The following is a 9,365-nucleotide window of genomic DNA, read 5'->3' as shown; positions in this document are numbered from 1 at the left end:
AAGATCACATATAGAAATCACATATAGAAGTTGCAATGACTGTTCAGGCCATCTACAAATGATAGTTAATAGAAATCAGTATCATTATCATCATTGCTTTATCAGTACTCACTGGCCTCTTAACAGATGAGGAAACTGTGGTTTAGTCACTTGCCTGGTGTCATAGCTAGTATGTGGAGAGATGGAATTTGAACCCAGGTCTGAACCCCAAGTCCATGCTCTTATCTCAATACATTCTACTTATTCTTTCAATATCCCTCTCAAGGCATATAGTAGGGGTTTAATAAAAAATATTTTGATAACATTGTTTGTGGTGCTTTTTTCTAAAATGGTCAGCCTCATTTTGTAGCTCCAGGTCAACAGAAAATTCCATTTCTTTTGTAAGGTGTTTCATAGAGATAACTACCTATTCAGAGGTAAAACCAATACTCAAGAGGAGTCTTAGAGGGGCGCCTGGGTGGCTCAGTCGTTATGCGGCTGCCTTCGGCTCAGGTCATGATCCCAGGGTCCTGGGATCGAGCCCCGCATCGGGCTCCCCGCTCAGCGGGAAGCCTGCTTCTCCCTCTTCCACTCGCCCTGCTTGTGTTCCCTCTCTGGCTGTCTTTCTCTCTGTCAAATAAATAAAATCTTTAAAAAAAAAAAAAAAAAAAAGAGGAGTCTTACAGTGCTCTGCAGTAAGTTTACTGAATTAAAAAAACACATTTATATGTATATACACACACACATACACACGCACAACAGACATATATTTCTTTTTAAGGGCAGTTATTTTTCTCCATTTGAAGTTTTGTTTTAGTGGCTTGTGTTTCTGTGTTTATGAACTTCTCCCAATGAGGTTCTATAATCTAGCCCATGGAGACTGTTCCCCTCTAATAGGATTTACCTTTACAGATATCTGAAAATTCTTCCAGGAGGAGATTAAATTGTTTAGCTCAATATTTAATCTGTTACTTCCTTTCTAAAGACACCCCATGGACTTTGTCATGCATTTGGCTGATACTAGGGGTATTGATCAGTCATAAACCAAAAAAAGCAGGAGAATGGCCAGCACAGCCTCTTCCATCCCCACCTTATAATTAAATTTTGATTTGAGCTGCTTTTGATTAATCTTATTTGTGAGTGTGTGAATTCGAGAGGACTGCTAAGTTTCTAAAGTTGCTGGGCATGGGTCTCTGGTGCATGGCTCAGCTAAAGAACAGTATGATTGCGTTTTTATGGTTTTCAGATATTTAATAGCTTCTTCCTGTCATTTTCTGAATGACTGAATATGGTTCAGCCCTCTGGGAGTGGCACAGCATCCAGGAGCTGGGAAGATGACTGAGGTCTGTGTACTTGACTGATTGCCTTAGTCTTAATTGTTCTCTTAATTAGCTGCAGTAGCAACTGCATCTGGGGAGAGATCATGGTATTGGTAAGCAGCTCCACCTTGGAGCTCAGGGTAATGCCTTTTGGAGTCCTGACAGCGAGCAGCTCATGGGCTAGTGTCTCTTCAGAGTCGGGGACCTGCCAAATTGGCAGCCCCCAAGCCTGACACCCCTCATGCGATCTGTCACTCAGGCCCCTGAGAAGCAGGTCTCCAACTGTTTGTCCTTAAACAAATTCAGTTTTAATATGCAAAAAGCTGGCTTTGTTGGGCTGAATGGACGAAGATGAAAACAAAAGAAAGGGGAAGGGGTACCCAGGGAAGGCCCCCAGTTAGGTAGCAGGCTTGGGAGTGGGAGGCTCAGGAACAGGGCTGCCAGTAGGAGGGGTGGCTCCTTCTAAGCAGTTGGTAGTTTTTCAGGAAGGAGTTGTGGATGGGTTCAGCTCAGCTTGTCTCTGAGGTGTGGCTTGGATTCTAGCCTCGCCACCTTCTTATTATCCACTAGACATTTCTCCTTCTCTTTTATATTTATCCACTGCATTGTTGCACTTAACCTGAAACTTAATCCGCCCTCCCCCCCAACTCTCCTTCCCCCCAAACAGGAGGTAATTCATCTAATCTGAGGGGTTTGGGACCTGGAGGTGACTCAGCCTGTTTGTTTTTTTAAGTGACTGCACTTTGTCTTGGATGCAACTGAGGTATTTCAGAGCTAGTAGAACCAGTTCAGACTCAAATTCATATACAGAATGGAAAGGAAAACAGGTGCTTAGGTGGTGAATTGCAAGGTCAGTACTTGAGAAATATTTAAAAAGGCAGGATAAAGTAGTAAGAAACTGGCGCGGAGATGCAGTGGGATCTTGAAAATAAGATGAACCAATTTTCTGCATTTTGTGAGTAAATAATAGAGAATTCTTTGGTGTGGGACTGAGGGTACAGGATGAATCTGTGAGCTTTCAGGCAAATCATTTTCCTTCTCTATACAAGATTCTCCTTTGACATAAGCAGGTAAACCCTACCTACTTCAGACACTTGCCATGAATCAAGTTAAGATGATAGTAATAAACTTGCTTTGAAAGTAAAAGGCATTATTCAAAACAGTTTGTTTTTTTTTTTTAAAGATTTTATTTATTTATTTGACAGAGAGAGACACAGCGAGAGAGGGAACACAAGCAGGGGGAGTGGGAGAGGGAGAAGCAGGCTTCCTGCTGATGTGGGGCTTGATCCCAGGACCCTGGGACCATGACCTGAGCGGAAGGCACAAGCTTAATGACTGAGCCACCCAGGCGCCCCAAAACAGGTTTAAATAGCTGTGATAATTTGTATTTTGTAGTCAAATTGCAAAACTTAGGACCACAGGTGTATATTCATTGCATTGGAAATAAGAATACAACTCCGATATGGTGGCATTTCATGTGAATATGTTGTGGTTGTATGTTTGGATATTTCTTCTCTTCTTACTCTTTTAGCAACTTACCTTACTCTTTTTTTTTTTTTTTTTATGACTATTGGTTTATAAAGTAGTGGGGAGAGGAATTTTTTGGTCTTTTTTCCGTTTTTGGATTTCAGTTTACAGTGGTTTTTTTCTAGTGCCTTTTTTGGTAAATTTTATTGTATTGTTATGTTAATCACCATACATTACATCATTAGTTTTTGATGTAGTGTTCTATGATTCATTGTTTGCGTATAACACCCATGCTCCATTCAATAGGTGCCCTCTTTAATACCCATCACCAGGCTAACCCATCCCCCCACCCCTCCTCCCCTCTAGAACCCTCAGTTTGTTTCTCAGAGTCCATAGTCTCTCATGGTTCATCTCTCCCTCTGATTTCCCCCCTTCATTTTTCCCTTCCTACTATCTTTTTTTTAATTTTAGTATGTTAATCACCATACATTACATCATTAGTTTTTCATGTAGTGTTCCATGATTCATTGTTTGCGTATAACACCAAGTGCTCCATTCAGTATGTGCCCTCTTTAATACCCATCACCAGGCTAACCCATCCCCCCACCCCCCTCCCCTCTAAAACCCTCAGTTTGTTTCTCAGAGTCCATAGTCTCTCATGGTTCGTCTCCCCCTCCGATTTCCCCCCCTTCATTCTTCCCTTCCTGCTACCTTTTTTTTTTTTTAAACATATAATGTATTATTTGTTTCAGAGGTATGGGTCTGTGATTCAACAGTCTTACACAATTCACAGCGCTCACCATAGCACATACCCTCCCCAGTGTCTATCACCCAGCCACCCCATCCCTCCCACCTCCCACCACTCCAGCATCCCTCAGTTTGTTTCCTGAGAATTCCCCATATCAGTGAGATCATATGATACATGTCTTTCTCTGATTGACTTATTTCGCTCAGCATAATACCTTCCAGTTCCATCCATGTCATTGCAAATGACAAGATTTCATTCCTTTTGATGGCTGCATAATATTCCATTGTATATATATACCACATCTTCTTTATCCATTCATCTGTTGATGGACATCTTGGCTCTTTCCATAGTTTGGCTATTGTGGACATTGCTGCTATAAACATCAGAGTGCATGTACCCCTTCGGATCCCTACATTTGTATCTTTGGGGTAAATACCCAGTAGTGCAATTGCTGGGTCATAGAGTAGCTCTATTTTCAACTTTTTGAGGAACCTCCATACTGTTTTCCAGAGTGCCTGCACCAGCTTGCATTCCCACCAACAGTGTAGGACGGTTTCCCTTTCTCCGCATCCCTGCCAACATCTGTCGTTTCCTGACTTGTTAATTTTAGCCATTCTGACTGGTGTGAGGTGGTATCTCATTGAGGTTTTGATTTGGATTTACTGATGCCGAGCGATATTGAGCACTTTTTCATGTGTCTGTTGGCCGTTTGGATGTCTTCTTTGGAAAAATGTCTGTTCATGTCTTCTGCCCATTTCTTGATTGGATCATTTGTTCTTTGGGTGTTGAGTTTGATAAGTTCTTTATAGATTTTGGATATTAGCCCTTTATCTGATATGCCATTTGCAAATATCTTCTCCCATTCTGTCAGTTGTCTTTTGGTTTTATTGACTGTTTCTTTTGCTGTACAAAAGCTTTTTATCTTGATGAAGTCCCAATAGTTCATTTTTGCCCTTGCTTCCCTTGTCTTTGGCGATGTTTCTAGGAAGAAGTTGCTGTGGCTGAGGTCGAAGAGGTTGCTGCCTGTGTTCTCCTTTAGGATGTTGATGGACTCCTGTCTCACATTTAGGTCTTTCAGCCATTTTGTGTCTATTTTTGTGTGTGGTGTAAGAAGGAAGTGGTCCAGTTTCATTCTTCTGCATGTGGCTGTCCAGTTTTCCCAACACCATTTGTTGAAGAGACTGTCTTTTTTCCATTGGACATTCTTTCCTGCTTTGTCGAAGATTAGTTGACCATAGAGTTGAGGGTCCATTTCTGGGCTCTCTATTCTGTTCCATTGATCTATGTGTCTGTCTTTGTGCCAGTACCATACTGTCTTGATGATTATAGCTTTGTAATAGAGCTTGAAGTCCGGAATTGTGATGCCACCCAGCTTTTCTTTTCTTTTTCAACATTGCTCTGGCTATTCGGGGTCTTTTCTGGTTCCATACAAATTTTAGGATTATTTGTTCCATTTCTTTGAAAAAAAGCTGATGGTATTTTGATAGGGATTGCATTAAATGTGTAGATTGCTCTAGGTAGCATTGACATCTTCACAATATTTGTTCTTCCAATCCATGAGCATGGAACACTTTTCCATTTCTTTGTGTCTTCCTCAATTTCTTTCATGAGTATTTTATAGTTTTCGGAGTACAGATTCTTTGCCTCTTTGGTTAGAATTATTCCTAGGTATTTTATGGTTTTGGGAGCAATTGTAAATGGGATCGACTCCTTAATTTCTTTTTCTTCTGTCTTGTTGGTGTATAGGAATGCCACTGATTTCTGTGCATTGATTTTATATCCTGCCACTTCACTGAATTCCTGTATGAGTTCTAGCAGTTTTGGGGTGAAGTCTTTTGGGTTTTCCACATAAAGTATCATATCTTCTGCAAAGAGTGAGAGTTTGACGACTTCTTTGCCGATTTGGATGCCTTTTATTTCTTTTTGTTGTCTGATTGCTGTGGCTAGGACTTCTAATACTATGTTGAATAGCAGTGGTGATAGTGGACATCCCTGCCATGTTGCTGACCTTAGGGGGAAAGCTCTCAGTTTTTCCCCATTGAGAATGATATTTGCTGTGGGTTTTTCATAGATGGCTTTTATGATATTGAGGTATGTACCCTCTATCCCTGTACTCTCAAGAGTTTTGATCAAGAAAGGATGCTGTTTATATCTCATTGGCTAGAACTATGGCATGTGGGTGGCCACCCCTTGTTGAAAGAAAAGGTGGGGAATTTAGTATTTATTTTTCCAGCCTCTGGAGTAGGGAAGTGAGAGGAAAATTGTTAGGGATGAGACCTGAGACACCAAACTATGCCCCTCTCTGGGTGGAGGACACTGTATTGGTGATAAGATAGTATCCTAAGTAACAAACTATAGAAATGATCTGAAAGTATACTACGCCCCTCTCTGGGTAGAGGACACTGTATTAGTGATAAGAAAGGTATCCTAAGGTCATAGGGGAAGAAAGGAAAAAATGAAACAAGAAGAAATCAGAGAGGGAGACAAACCGTAAGAGACTTAGAATCAGGAAACAAACAGGGTTGCTGGAGTGGAGGGGGTTGGGGGGATGGGGTGATTGGGTAATGGACTTTGGGGAGGGTATGTATTGTGGTGAGTGCTGGGTGTTGTGTAAGACTGATGAATCACAGACCTGTACCCCTGAAACAAATAATACATTATATGTTAATAATAAAAAAATGAAAAAAATAAAAGGTGGAGGAAATAGCCTTTGTCCAAGAAAGCAGTGAAGTAGGGCAGCAATGACCTTACCTGTGTACTCCTTGTTACATGAGAATAAGAAATTGCTCTTTGTGTAAGTCAGCTGAGTTGGGTTTCCTGTTACCTGCAGCTGAAGGCATTCCAAACTGATAAAAAGGGCTCTATGAATCTGAAAAATGTGGGAATCACCAAATAAGAGGCCTCAGTAGAAACCCCTGCTTCTCCCCTAGCAAAGCCCTATGCTCTCTAATGCAGGGCTTGGCCAACTATATCCCATGGGCTATGTTTGTCCTCTGCTTGTTTTTGTAAATAAAGTTTTGTTGGAACACAACCACACTCATTTGTTTACATGTTCTCTGTGACATCTTTTGCCCTACAATAGCAGAGTTGAGTAGTTGCAACAGAAATATGACAGAGACCCTCTGACCTACAAAGCCTAAATAACCTGTTCAAATATATTTGAACTCTGTGATAAATCAAGTTGTTTCCTCTGGACTTTTGTAAAGCAGCAGAGCTCTGTGCTTTACCTTTTAAGGCATGACTGTTGCAGTGAGGAGTATCCAGCAGAGTATGCATAAATATTAGGCTTTTGGTTTTTACCAGAGACAAAGCTCTTTGGAGAGCTTGCCTGTGCAGGGGATGCATACCCTCAGAGCCAGGACTTTCAGGGCCTGTGCCCAGCCAGTGTTCTCTCCAATATCCAATTTCTGCAACATGAATTCTAACTGGCCACTTGTGTCTGATGCTCCTCTAAGCGGATGCCAGGTCTACTCACTTGGAAAAACATCCCAGTGCGAGGGAAGCTGTTCTGAAATCTTTCAGTCAGACACAGTGCTGCAATCCTGCTTCTGTTAGTGCATTATCAGAATTCCTGGGTTGTCAGGTGTTTGCTTACCCTCGAGTGCAGTTTTTTTTGGCATCTTACAAAAAGGAAGGGAGAAAGTTTCTCAGTACAACTGGAAACTCCAAAAATGATGTATTCATGAAAACAGATAAGAATGAAGTCAGCATGGTTCTTACCAATTTTTCCCATTCTATCATCTTTCCCCTCTCCAGGCCCTGGATCTTCATTTATCTTTAGTTTTGAAAAAAATACTCATTCTCACTTTACTTTTATTTCAGTGCAGATATAATCAATACATTACGTTCTTTCTTTCTTACTCCCCCAAATATGCCTTTTTGCTCTTCTTCTTATAAAAGAAATGCAAAAGGAAAAAGTAAGTTGTAGTTTTGATATTAAGTCTCCACCTTATTTTGCTCTTTCCTATCTCTTGTCTTATAGATGGGAAGGCAGAAATCCAACAAAAGTAAACAAGTGGAATAGGAGAAAGGATAATTGTAAGAATACAGTGATGAATTTGAGCTAGGTAGTGTTGGGGATTAATCTATTTAGAATTTCAACCTATTGATGGTTTTGGCTTTTGCTTCAGAGGGGCAAAAGAAAAAATCCTAGGCTCCCCTGGAACATCAGGAAAACAAAACTTCTGCTTGTCAAAATAAAACTTGTTAGAGGACTAAGCAATCCTTCACACTCTGGAAAATGCTTAGCCAAGTAAGTTTTTGGTAGTCCCTGGCCTCCAAACAGAAAAGAATTAGATGATGTAAACATTGTCCTGTGGCTTGAAATACAAAGTTAGGGGGAAGCAGTCTGGCGAATTCAGGAATTTGGATTTAAGTTCAGTGTACTGTCCTATATCCACTGACATGTTACTATACTGACCCAGAAAACCCATGTCCTAGGGGATAACTAGACATTGAGTTTGCAACACACTTTGTAAAAGAAGAGCGTATTTTCGTGATGTGCCTGAGACATTTCTAGTAACTCAGGGTTGTAATGGATGCAGGAAGACAGGAGAGAGCTGTGAAAGGCACAAGAAGAGGTTGCTGTGGAGTCGCATGTTGTAGTAGGCATTGCAGTAGGCATATTGTAAATGGACTGAGTTCTGTGTCTGAAAGAAGATGCTTTATCATTCACAAGTGGAAAACATTCTGTCTTTTGCAGCATTTCTACCCTGTATATAATGTTCCTCCCTTCCTGCATACATATGCACAGCTTTCCATGGTTTGGAGATGGCAGGCATGACCACCCATAATTTACAAATGAGACAGGAGAGATCCAAAAAGGGTATGAGAAGGAGAGCTGAGCTGGGACTGGAACCTTAGTTTTTGTATTCTAATCCTTCCTTTCTTTCTACTGAGTAAACTGCCTCTAGTGAAGGAGAAGTTGACAGCAGTTGGTGTAGACTGAGATCTTAACCTGCGAAGAAAGTGGATGGGCTCACAGTTGAATAATAGTTGAAGTGCACTCCGTAAAATGTAAAAAAAAAAAAAAAAAATTGTTAGGTTAATTTAGAACCTCCAGCCTGCAAGTTCTTAAAGATCAGAAGGGGAAGAAGGGAAGGTAGAGGCCCAGGGCATTTGGATCAAACCATTGCAATTCCTTGGCTCAGCCATAGAATGTCGCCTTATGTCATGTAACTCTCAGGATAACAGCATTTCCTAGGGGGTAGAAAAAGAGAGATTTTTCTTTTCTTTTCTTTTTTGGTGCTTGGCCAATGGACCATATTTCTTCCTATTTTATTTTTTTTTGAATTTTATTATGTTAGTCACCATACAATACATCATTAGTTTTTGATGTAGTGATCCACGATCCATTGTTTTCGTATAACACCCAGTGCTCCATGCAATACAGGCGCTCCTTAATACCCATCACCAGGCTAACCCATCCCCCCACCCTCCTCCCCTCTAAAACCCTGTTTGTTTCTCAGATGAACCATGAGAGACTATGGACTCTAAGAGATTTTTCTTTTTTTTTTTTTTTAAAGATTTTATTTTATTTATTTGAGAGAGAGAGAATGAGAGAGAGCGAGTACATGAGAGGGGGGAGGGTCAGAGGGAAAAGCAGACTCCCTGCTGAGCAGGGAGCCCGATGCGGGACTCGATCCAGGGACTCCAGGATCATGACCTGAGCCGACGGCAGTCGCTTAACCAACTGAGCCACCCAGGCGCCCACTGAGAGATTTTTCTTAAAGGAGCAATTGTAAAAGCACAGAATTATCTCAACCAGTGCTTGCGTAAAACGTTCTTAATTCATAGACATCATTGGTATTTAAAAAATTTTCTTTCTTCTCTTCTGCCTGTTTTTTCATATT

At 41.0% G+C, this 9,365-nt stretch overlaps 1 long non-coding RNA gene across 1 annotated transcript in view; it reads left to right on the top strand.

Moving 5' to 3' along the window:
• The first annotated feature begins 2,189 nt into the window (after window positions 1–2,189).
• Window positions 2,190–9,365, top strand: part of LOC144379356 (uncharacterized) — a 45,661-nt gene continuing 38,485 nt past the window's right edge. The window contains exon 1 of the long non-coding RNA XR_013442185.1: window positions 2,190–2,253. This is a non-coding gene — a long non-coding RNA (uncharacterized LOC144379356). The remainder of the gene's footprint in view (window positions 2,254–9,365) is intronic.

The sequence above is a fragment of the Halichoerus grypus genome, chromosome 10 (genome assembly GCF_964656455.1).
Source record: "Halichoerus grypus chromosome 10, mHalGry1.hap1.1, whole genome shotgun sequence".
Classification (NCBI taxonomy): Eukaryota; Metazoa; Chordata; class Mammalia; order Carnivora; family Phocidae; genus Halichoerus; species Halichoerus grypus.
The sequence above is the reverse complement of the archived record's forward strand: the minus strand, read 5'-3'. Positions and strand labels throughout refer to the sequence as shown.